Source organism: Daucus carota, chromosome 6 (assembly GCF_001625215.2).
Source record: "Daucus carota subsp. sativus chromosome 6, DH1 v3.0, whole genome shotgun sequence".
Lineage (NCBI taxonomy): Eukaryota > Viridiplantae > Streptophyta > Magnoliopsida > Apiales > Apiaceae > Daucus > Daucus carota.
In genome coordinates this window covers 13,697,640-13,709,947 of record NC_030386.2, presented here as the reverse complement: position 1 = coordinate 13,709,947, position 12,308 = coordinate 13,697,640, and positions in this window count along the sequence as shown.

The window sequence follows — 12,308 nt, the reverse complement described above, 5'->3', positions numbered from 1 at the left end:
TTTCAAAATACAAGTGATCTTTCAAAAGTAAAGGATGTTATTAAGATCAGGGTTCCAAATGAGATAATTCAGGTTAATGTGGGGTATCAAGTTCTCATTATTCATCAAGGACTATTGGAGTATAATCATGTGGGTGTAGGGTAATAACATATGAAAAAGGTAATTCATGTGTTAAGGGTATTATTGGAATCCAAAGTGATGATCACGAGGGGTAATAAGGTAATTCAGTTCTAAGTAAACAGTAATTCAACGTTCACAGGGTACACAATTGTAAAGCAAGTATAAAGGAAGAGTTTCACTTGCCTGGATAAAGCTTACTAAACTCCTGTATAGATGCTTCTAGGGGTTCCTTGCCTGGCCTCCTACTTGCACCTATAATTAATAGTATCCTCGTCACTAACTACCCTTTCGCGTATAAATGTTTATATATATATATATAAATAAATATATACATATATAATAATTATACCCTTAAACTTAATATAATCATCAAGTAATGCACATAACAAGTAAAGCATGGCACTTTATCATTTAACTATTATCACTTAAGAATCTCTAACTACACCTAAGTCACTTAAGCATTTAATCAAGTAACACATAAGGTCCAAGGCCAATACCTCCTAACTATACTCTACTGACCTCAAATTAACAAATTAATAGTAAGGCACACTTGTGCCCCACCTCCCAAGACTTACAAGTGAAGTGTAACCTAAATGACTCACTAGTATGCTTACCTTGGCAACACTTGGGTGCCTTGGTAAAAGAATGCATCTACACTAAGTGAATTGACTTAAACTAACTTGCACTATCTAATATGACTTAAAACTAACTCATGGACTCAATATGAGGTCAAGGCCTCACTGATGACACACTCAAATGCAATGCATCTTAAGTGAATTCTAAAGTATGACTCCATGTGTGACACTTGTGTCCCTTAGTGGAAATGAGGCATCTCCACTTAAGGTATTGACTCCAAACCAATTTCTAAAGGTTGACACAATCTTAAACTAATATTATGAAGTGGTGTGACTCAAAGGCCTTGCCTATATGGGTCCTTAAAAACTAGTGTACCAAAGTGACCATTCTGCCTTGGCAGTTTGGCACCCCTTGGGGGTTTTGGCAAAAACAAGTGTTTCTACTATGTGCCTTGGTGAAATTGTGACTCTACTGGATACTTAAGACTTAAATCTAAATTGTGCACTTGTAATGACACTAAGGCCTTGCTCAGGCCTCCTTGGGCCTCTAAACAAAGTTGGCACAAAGCACTCTGCCCTGCTGTGGGGACTGCCATGAACTTAACAACTTGAGACTCACTAAACTCACTCACTACACCAATCCAGTGACTCAAATAGCTTCTTAATACTACCCTAAGCTTATCTAAATCAAGGCCCCATGAGGGCCTCATCATTGACAAGGTGTTAACCACTCAAGGACACATTTAATCTTAAAATGCCCTGTTCTGCCCTATACTCAAAGATGTGTGTGTGCATCTATGTAAATGATGGTTTTTATGACTTTTATGGCTACTGGAGACTTGTATACATCAAGTCCCAACTCCAGGAGACTTGGGCCTATGAGGGCCTAAGCATGACACATCTAATTCTCATGGTTTCTATGGTGCAAAAATCTGCCATGGTGTGTGTGTGTGTCTCCTTCCACCTTAACACCCTTCAAAACTCCTCAAACCAACAAACCAAGCCACAATCCTATTCTACAATATACATATATCTACTGTCTATCTTCACCAAGCAAGATACCACAATTTATAACCATGAAAAATTCAATGCCGAAGTGAAACAATGAACCAAAAACAGAGCAGAATTTTCAGGGAGCATATATGAGCAAATTTCGAGTATATCAACATGGTGTTCACATAATAGCTACTGATTATTACTAGATATCATCATACACACCATAAACTATCATTTTAACACTTAGAACATGGCATGCATTACTCAAAAATCACATACAAAACTCAAATTCAAAGCTTAACACTCGGTTTTCACATAACCCAACATGCATCACTAGAGTTTCTTATACATAGCTTTATCTCATCATATAACATCAAAATACTAACATGCAAGGGCTGAAATCACACCAAATTCTTACCAAAGCATCACACCCTTCGAATATACAAGAAATCAAACTCAAAAACCATCAAAACTTCAAAAAAACCAAACCATTCCCTCGGCTCTCTTTGAGTTCATTGCCGAGGGTGATGAACAAGTGCTTTTTGGCTAAAATGAGATGTAAAACCTCACCAAAAACACATCAAGATCATCATATAGGAACCTCCAAAATGGTGACTCTAAATCCACAAGGATCAAAGCCCCATTTCGGCTCCAAATTCAACATGCAACATAAGTTCTAACCTCAAGTGAAGATGCAAGCTTAGAGAGTGAAAGTCTTGGCCTCCAAAAGCTTGAAATGAAAAAGAATGGAAGAAAATGGTGGAGAGAGGGGAGGGTTTAGAGATTCAGCCGAGAGGGAGAGAAGAGAGTAGAGAGAAATGAGAGAAATGAGAGAGAGTGGAGTGAGATGAGGGTTTTGGTGGGTGAAAGGGGGTGTGACAAGTGGAGCTATATGCTTGCTTTGACCCCTCTTTTGACTAGAAAAGTGGTAGTGGGTGTAGAAATGACTAGCTTATCCTTTCCTCAAGTGTTAGTGTAAAATGCATGCAAGGGTAATGTAGTCTTTTGATAATTAATAAAAGTGTGATTAAAAGAGTATTAAAAAAAATGAGTTTTAGTAAATAAAGTACAAATCTATAAATCATGAAATTAATAACACAAATAATATGGGATTTTAGAAGTTTAATAAAATAGTTTTCACAAATTTTGGACAAGAAATGAATTTTAAAAGAAATAATACAAGTAGAGCTCTAATAGTCACATTTCACATGAATATAAAACACGAATATAATACACGTAAAACCTCGAGAAGAATATATATACCAAACGCTATTTTACAAGTTAAAGTTTATCGGCTACTCGCAATTTATCAAATATCACTAAATCGCATATATCTTTACTATTATTTAATCGGGTAACGGCAACGATCACATTTATTAATGTAAAGTCAAAACCGTCGCAACTAGTAATATTATTTAATCGCGTAGCGAGAATTATTCGCCAAAAGTCATATAAGTACATTTTAACGACATACGAAAGTCATGTAACGATAAACGAGTCAAATTCACATAGTTTGGAAATTAAAACACGAAATTTTATATATCACCAAAAATGAAATACTGTAATATATATATATGAGTCAAATATTACAGACGTTACATCCTTCCCCCCTTAAAAGGATTCTGACCCCAGAATCTAAGTAAACAAATGAGGATACTTATCTAACATATCACTTTCTAATTCCCACGTTGATTCTTCAACCTTGGGATTTCTCCACAAAACTCTAACTAAAGGAACTGTCTTATTCCTTAACACCTTATCCTTTCTATCTAGAATGCTAACCGGTTGCTCGATATAAGACAAATCGGGCTCTATCTCAACTGGTTCATTCTCTATGATGCACTTGGTGTCGGGGTTGAACTTCTTAAGCAATGAGACATGGAAAACGTTGTGAACGTGCTGCATTTGAGGCGGTAAGGCTAATTCGTACGCCACTTTCCCAATTCTGCTCAGAATTTCTAAAGGACCAATGAATCTTGGACTCAATTTCCCTTTTTCCAACTTCATCCCAATATATCGGAGATCTACACTTCCTTCCATAAAGAGCTTCGTACGGGGGCATTCCAATGCTGGCATGATAACTGTTATTATACGAAAACTCAACCAAAGGCAAATGCTCGTCCCAATTTCCTTTGAAGTCCAAAGCACAAGACCTCAACATGTCTTTGATAGTTTGAATTGTACGCTCGCTTTGTCCGTCCGTTTGTGGATGATAGGCAGTACTCATCTTGAGTCGGGTTCCCAAATGTTCTTGAAATTGCTTCCAAAATCTCGAGTTAAAACGAGGGTCTCGATCCGACACAATAGATACTGGAACTCCATGACGAGTAACAATCTCTTTCAAATACATGTGAATCAGCTTGTCCATTGAGAATCTCTCGTTAATTGGCAGAAAATGAGCCGACTTGGTCAACCGATCAATTATACCCAAATAGCATCATGATTAGATTTCGTCCTTGGCAATCCAACTATAAAGTCCATTGCAATGTGCTCCCACTTCCATTCTGGTATCTCTAACGGCTGTATCAATCCACTTGGCTTCTGATGTTCAGCTTTTACCCTTTGACAAGTGTAGCATTTACTGATCCATTGAGCAATTTCCTTCTTCATGTCTGGCCACCAAAAGTTTTGCTTCAAGTCTTGGTACATTTTTGTGCTTCCGGGGTGAATAGAAAACTCTGAATTGTGAGCATCCTTCAAGATTTCATTCTTTAATTCCTCCACATTTGGTATCCAAATTCTTGATGAAAACCTCAAGATTCCTTGGTTGTCTTTCTGTGTGCAGATTTCTTCTCCGGTTAACTCATTCATCTTTTCATTCATCACTTCTTCTTGGCACTTCCTAATCTTTTCCATCAATTCAGGCTGAAAGGTCATGGTATGAATCATTTCTGTAGGTGCACTAGGAGCTCGAATTTCAATTCCCATCTTTTCAAATTCCTCTGATAGTTCTTGAGCCATGGTCAGCATATTCAACCTTTCTTTGTGACTTAACGCATCTGCTACTACGTTCGCCTTTCCGGGATGATAGTTAATCGTGCAGTCGTAGTCTTTAATCAATTCCAACCATCTTCGCTGCCTCATGTTCAACTCTTTTTGCGTGAAAATGTATTTCAAGCTTTTGTGATCCGTGAATATTTCACACTTCTCGCCATAAAGATAGTGTCTCCAAAGCTTCAAAGCAAACACAATTGCTGCCAATTCCAAGTCATGAGTCAGATATCTTTGTTCGTGTGGCTTGAGTTGTCTTGACGCGTAGGCTATCACTTTCCCGTGTTGCATTAAGACACAACCTAATCCTTTATATGACGCATCACTGTAGATAACAAAATCTCCTTGATCATCTGGCAAAGCTAGAACTGGAGCGGTGACTAACTTCTGTTTCAACTCTTGAAAACTCTTTTCACATTTGTCGGTCCATTCAAACTTCTCATTCTTCCGAGTCAATCTTGTCAACGGTACTGCAATCTTCGAAAAATCTTGCACAAACCTTCGATAATATCCGGCCAATCCCATGAAACTTCTAACTTCAGTTGGGGTCTTCGGCCTCTCCCAATTCATCACAGCTTCTATCTTTGCTGGATCCACTCGAATTCCTTCACTTCCAACAATATGCCCTAAGAACTGCACTTCTCGTAGCCAAAATTCACATTTTGAGAACTTTGCATATAACTTCTCCTTCCTTAAAGTTTCCAAAGCTATCCTCAGGTGTTCAGCATGTTCCTCTTCAGATTTCGAGTATATGAGAATATCGTCGATGAATACAATGACGAACTTGTCTAAATACTTCTTGAATACACGGTTCATCAAATCCATGAAGGCGGCTGGTGCGTTTGTCAATCCAAATGCCATAACTAGAAACTCGTAATGCCCATACCGAGTTCTAAAAGCGGTCTTTGGAATGTCTTCCGGCTTAATCTTCAATTGGTGATATCCCGAACGCAAGTCAATCTTCGAAAAGTAAGTTGCTCCTTTGAGTTGATCAAATAAGTCGTCGATTCAAGGCAAAGGATACCTATTCTTGATTGTCAACTTGTTCAATTCTCTATAGTCGATGCACAATCTCATGCTTCCGTCCTTTTTCTTCACAAAAAGAACTGGAGCTCCCCACGGGGATACACTCGGCCTTATAACTCCTTTGTCTAACAACTCTTGCAATTGCTTGGCCAACTCCTTCATTTCTGCCGGCGCCATTCGATACGGTTGCTTTGAAACTGGTTCCGTGCCGGGTGCTAAGTCGATAGAAAACTCAATTTGACGGTCGGGAGGCAATCCAGGAAGATCGTCAGGAAATACATCAAGAAACTCGTTAACTATCGGAATACTTTCTATATTCGGCGTCTCTTTAGATCTATCAATTACATGCGCCAAATAACCTTCACAACCTTGCCTTAACAACTTCTTAGCTTCAATTATTGTCAAGAATGTCTTAGCTTGTTTCTGCCCTTTAAACTCTACTTTCTTGCCTTGAGGAGACTTAAGGATTATCTTCTTCTTCTTACAGTCTATTTGAGCACCATTTTCTGCTAACCAATCCATACCTAATATAACATCAAACTCTCCTAATCGAAAAGGTATAAGGGAAGCAAGAAAAGTAAAGCCATAAATCTCTATAGTACATCGGGGGCAAATACTTCTAACAGATACTTGTTCTTGATTAGCAACAATGATAGAAAGAGGTTCATCTAATGGTTCAATTGCACAATTCAACTTGCCAACAAAAGATTCGAATATGAAAGATCTAGTAGCCCCAGAATCAAATAGCACTTTAACATGGATGTTGTTGACAGAAAGCGTACCTGCCACAACCTCAGAACTCTGAACAGCATCCTTGATATTCATGTTAAATGTCCTTGCTTGAGCCGGATAAGAGGGATGGAAAATAGGAGTTGCAGACTCAAAAACTTGAGTAGAAGGTAGTTGCAGAATCGGAGCAGAAGATGTCATTCCTTGATTGTAAGGGGTAGCTGCCAATTGCATCAACTTGTTGGTTCCAGGAGCTTTACAATCTCTTGACATATGACCGGTCTTTCCACACTTGAAACAGGTAATAGAAGGCTTCGGGTTCTGGCACTCGTTTGCATAATGACCTTTCGAGTTGCACTTGAAACAGACAATATCAGCCTTATTACAACTTCCCGTGTGCTTCTTGTTGCAGAACTTGCATTCTGAATTTGCTTGTTGACTCCTTTGACCACTCGGTCCTTGAATCTTCCTCACGTTCCTGTTATCACCTTTCTTGAATCCTCGGGGACCTCCTTGATTCTGAACTCCAAACTTCTTGAAATTCTTCCCTTTTTGGCTCCCTTGAGCCGAACCTTCACCATTATTCCCAAACTTTCTCTTCTTGTTATCCTTCTCCTTCTGATTCTGATCACTTTCTCCTTCTATTACCATTGCCTTCTGGACCACTTCAGCATATGTGGCCAATTCAAATGCAGCCACTCTGCTTCGTAGCCAAGGCTTCAATCCTTGTTGAAATCTCTTCGCTCTTTTCTCGTCCGTGTCCACATAATCTCCCACGAACCTTGCCAATTCTGTAAATTTCTTCTCGTATTCCCCAACAGTCATTCCCTCTTGCTTCAATTCAAAGAACTTTAACTCCATCTGAGTTTGCATATACCTTGGAAAATACTTGTCTAGAAATATCCTCTTGAATCTATCCCAAGCAATAACCTCACCTTCTTCTAAAGCACGGGCTGACTCCCACCAATAGTTCGCTTCATCTTTCAGAAAATAGGAGGCATATTCAACTTTCTTATCATCGGTTACAACAGCCAAAGTGAAAGCCTTCTCCATCTCCTTTAGCCAGGATTGAGCTTCAACAGGGTCTTGAGTTCCTCGGAACTCGGGTGGTTTCACAGCTTGAAAAGATTTGAAAGTAGTAGGTGGTGGTGGTGCTTGTTGTTGTTGCTGGAGTTGTTGTTGAAGTAATTGTTGTTGTTGAGCAAGGGTAACAGATTGTTGGTGAAGAAGTTGCATAAGTTGAGCCAAAGTTGGTGGTGGTTCTTCGGTATTTTCATTGGTGGTGTTGCGGGCTCTTCGAGGAGGCATGATTCTGAATGTAGACAAGAAAAGCTTATTCACAGTTCAATATATGCATACAAGTTATATCAAAAGGGAATATTGGGTACAAAGGTATTATTCAAGAGTTATTCACATGGTAACGGTTTATGGTTATTATTATGGCATCATGGTATGTGTGCGTATTATTAGAGTCTAAGGTATCATATTGCAAAGGTACAATCATTCGGTGAAAGTCATATTCATGGTATATTGGAAAAGTTTAAACATGATCAAGTGCTAAAGGTTTAACATGGCAATTTCTGTCTAAGCATGGTATATATGTAATGACAAAATGAGATAAATAGCCAAAGTGCGAGATTAAACATTAGTTCAAATGATAAGTACGGAACAGTACGAACGGAAATAAAGTGCGAATAAAGTCTTCCCGAAACAATCCGGGGGTACAAAGTACGAATGAAAGTCAAAGTACGGATAACATGATAACGGAGATAAAATAGACTAAGGAATAGTCTAGGGGGATGGTGATGATGCTGGTGAAGCTGATGGACTGGCAACTGGCTCACGGAGACTGCTAATCACACGGCGGAGCTCGTCAGTAATGGCGGTCAAAGTGATACGGCTCTCACGCTCGCGGTAGGGTGGAATAGCTGCCAAACGGTCCTCGGCCATGCGAATGATCTCCTCGACCCTAGCAATCAAACGGGGACGGTTGCCCTCATCATCAAAGTCCTCACGGTACAGCTGGTCAATCCGATGCTGGAGAATCGTGTTCTGGCCCTCGAGTCGGTCAGTAAGCCTCACCATCTGCTCGTAAAGCGGGAACGGAACAGTAGCCGGGAATCCGGGACTAGAAGATGACGATGCATGCCAACAGTTATATATATATATACGCGGTTATAGTAAAAAGGGTGAGAAAACTTAAAAGATTCTAACGCCCCAAGTCCCACATGATCTAAATTCATCTTAACCTCTAAATCCTATCTTATATTCATTTATCCTATGTTGTTCAGTGACTCAAACCTGTCGCTCTGATACCAACTCTGACGGACCCAACATAATTAACCGACTAAAGCATGCATAAACGATAAATAAACTAGAATTATAGAGTTATGAAACATTAGAACTAAAATCTAAATCCACAATCCCCGGATCACCAGGAATGAGTATGAACAACAACTAAAGTTATTACAACCCAAATAGAATCCAAATTAAATCTAAGTCATTACTACAGTTTTTAAATCCCAAAAGTTCAAAAGATAACCACTAGGGAACTAAAAGTTCCCAACCTGCTCCATCATACGGCGGTAAGCAATCCCGTTGCCTGAGGTGGATTTACGTGCGGTCTGCTTGAATCGGGCCATTCTCGGGTTTCACTGAAGGGTTATAACAACAATATATATATGAGCATAAAGCTCAGCAAGTGAAAGCAGTAAATAAAACAGTTCACAATATGCAATATAACAAGTGCAAAAGCAACAACAGATATCACAAGGTATAAACACAAGTACAGGTGAAATGTGGGGTATCAATTTATTGGAATTGGAAACACACAGCGCTACGAGCATTGAGGGGTGATCAGCCCACACCAAGCTCCGAACCACATAAAGTGATTCAACCAGGGAGGATCCTCGGCACACATTGGCCATAAACAGACATCAGGCTCCCCGCTACTGATGCTGCAATAATAGACTGGCGCCTCAGTCTTAATATAAAATTATTATCCAATTCCTTTTAAGGTCATTTCAAATCAAATCATTTTCAAAAAGGGGTCTTGATCAAGGACAAGTTATAAGCAAGGGTGTTTTCAAAATACAAGTGATCTTTCAAAAGTAAAGGATGTTATTAAGATCAGGGTTCCAAATGAGATAATTCAGGTTAATGTGGGGTATCAAGTTCTCATTATTCATCAAGGACTATTGGAGTATAATCATGTGGGTGTAGGGTAATAACATATGAAAAAGGTAATTCATGTGTTAAGGGTATTATTGGAATCCAAAGTGATGATCACGAGGGGTAATAAGGTAATTCAGTTCTAAGTGATGCTTCTAGGGGTTCCTTGCCTGGCCTCCTACTTGCACCTATAATTAATAGTATCCTCGTCACTAACTACCCTTTCGCGTATAAATGTTTATATATATATATATATATATAAATATATACATATATAATAATTATACCCTTAAACTTAATATAATCATCAAGTAATGCACATAACAAGTAAAGCATGGCACTTTATCATTTAACTATTATCACTTAAGAATCTCTAACTACACCTAAGTCACTTAAGCATTTAATCAAGTAACACATAAGGTCCAAGGCCAATACCTCCTAACTATACTCTACTGACCTCAAATTAACAAATTAATAGTAAGGCACACTTGTGCCCCACCTCCCAAGACTTACAAGTGAAGTGTAACCTAAATGACTCACTAGTATGCTTACCTTGGCAACACTTGGGTGCCTTGGTAAAAGAATGCATCTACACTAAGTGAATTGACTTAAACTAACTTGCACTATCTAATATGACTTAAAACTAACTCATGGACTCAATATGAGGTCAAGGCCTCACTGATGACACACTCAAATGCAATGCATCTTAAGTGAATTCTAAAGTATGACTCCATGTGTGACACTTGTGTCCCTTAGTGGAAATGAGGCATCTCCACTTAAGGTATTGACTCCAAACCAATTTCTAAAGGTTGACACAATCTTAAACTAATATTATGAAGTGGTTTGACTCAAAGGCCTTGCCTATATGGGTCCTTAAAAACTAGTGTACCAAAGTGACCATTCTGCCTTGGCAGTTTGGCACCCCTTGGGGGTTTTGGCAAAAACAAGTGTTTCTACTATGTGCCTTGGTGAAATTGTGACTCTACTGGATACTTAAGACTTAAATATAAGTTGTGCACTTGGAATGACACTAAGGTCTTGCTCAGGCCTCCTTGGGCCTCTAAACAAAGTTGGCACAGAGCACTCTGCCCTGCTGTGGGGACTGCCATGAACTTAACAACTTGAGACTCACTAAACTCACTCACTACACCAATCCAGTGACTCAAATAGCTTCCTAATACTACCCTAAGCTTATCTAAATCAAGGCCTCATGAGGGCCTCATCATTGACAAGGTGTTAACCACTCAAGGACACATTTAATCTTAAAATGCCCTGTTCTGCCCTATACTCAAAGATGTGTGTGTGCATCTATGTAAATGATGGTTTTTATGACTTTTATGGCTACTGTAGACTTGTATACATCAAGTCCCAACTCCAGGAGACTTGGGCCTATGAGGGCCTAAGCATGACACATCTAATTCTCATGGTTTCTAAGGTGCAAAAATCTGCCATGGTGTGTGTGTGTGTCTCCTTCCACCTTAACACCCTTCAAAACTCCTCAAACCAACAAACCAAGCCACAATCCTATTCTACAATATACATATATCTACTGTCTATCTTCACCAAGCAAGATCCCACAATTTATAACCATGAAAAATTCAATGCCGAAGTGAAACAATGAACCAAAAACAGAGCAGAATTTTCAGGGAGCATATATGAGCAAATTTCGAGTATATCAACATGGTGTTCACATAATAGCTACTGATTATTACTAGATATCATCATACACACCATAAACTATCATTTTAACACTTAGAACATGGCATGCATTACTCAAAAATCACATACAAAACTCAAATTCAAAGCTTAACACTCGGTTTTCACATAACCCAACATGCATCACTAGAGTTTCTTATACATAGCTTTATCTCATCATATAACATCAAAATACTAACATGCAAGGGCTGAAATCACACCAAATTCTTACCAAAGCATCACACCCTTCGAATATACAAGAAATCAAACTCAAAAACCATCAAAACTTCAAAAAAACCAAACCATTCCCTCGGCTCTCTTTGAGTTCATTGCCGAGGGTGATGAACAAGTGCTTTTTGGCTAAAATGAGATGTAAAACCTCACCAAAAACACATCAAGATCATCATATAGGAACCTCCAAAATGGTGACTCTAAATCCACAAGGATCAAAGCCCCATTTCGGCTCCAAATTCAACATGCAACATAAGTTCTAACCTCAAGTGAAGATGCAAGCTTAGAGAGTGAAAGTCTTGGCCTCCAAAAGCTTGAAATGAAAAAGAATGGAAGAAAATGGTGGAGAGAGGGGAGGGTTTAGAGATTCAGCCGAGAGGGAGAGAAGAGAGTAGAGAGAAATGAGAGAAATGAGAGAGAGTGGAGTGAGATGAGGGTTTTGGTGGGTGAAAGGGGGTGTGACAAGTGGAGCTATATGCTTGCTTTGACCCCTCTTTTGACTAGAAAAGTGGTAGTGGGTGTAGAAATGACTAGCTTATCCTTTCCTCAAGTGTTAGTGTAAAATGCATGCAAGGGTAATGTAGTCTTTTGATAATTAATAAAAGTGTGATTAAAAGAGTATTAAAAAAAATGAGTTTTAGTAAATAAAGTACAAATCTATAAATCATGAAATTAATAACACAAATAATATGGGATTTTAGAAGTTTAATATAATAGTTTTCACAAATTTTGGACAAGAAATGAATTTTAAAAGAAATATTACAAGTAGAGCTC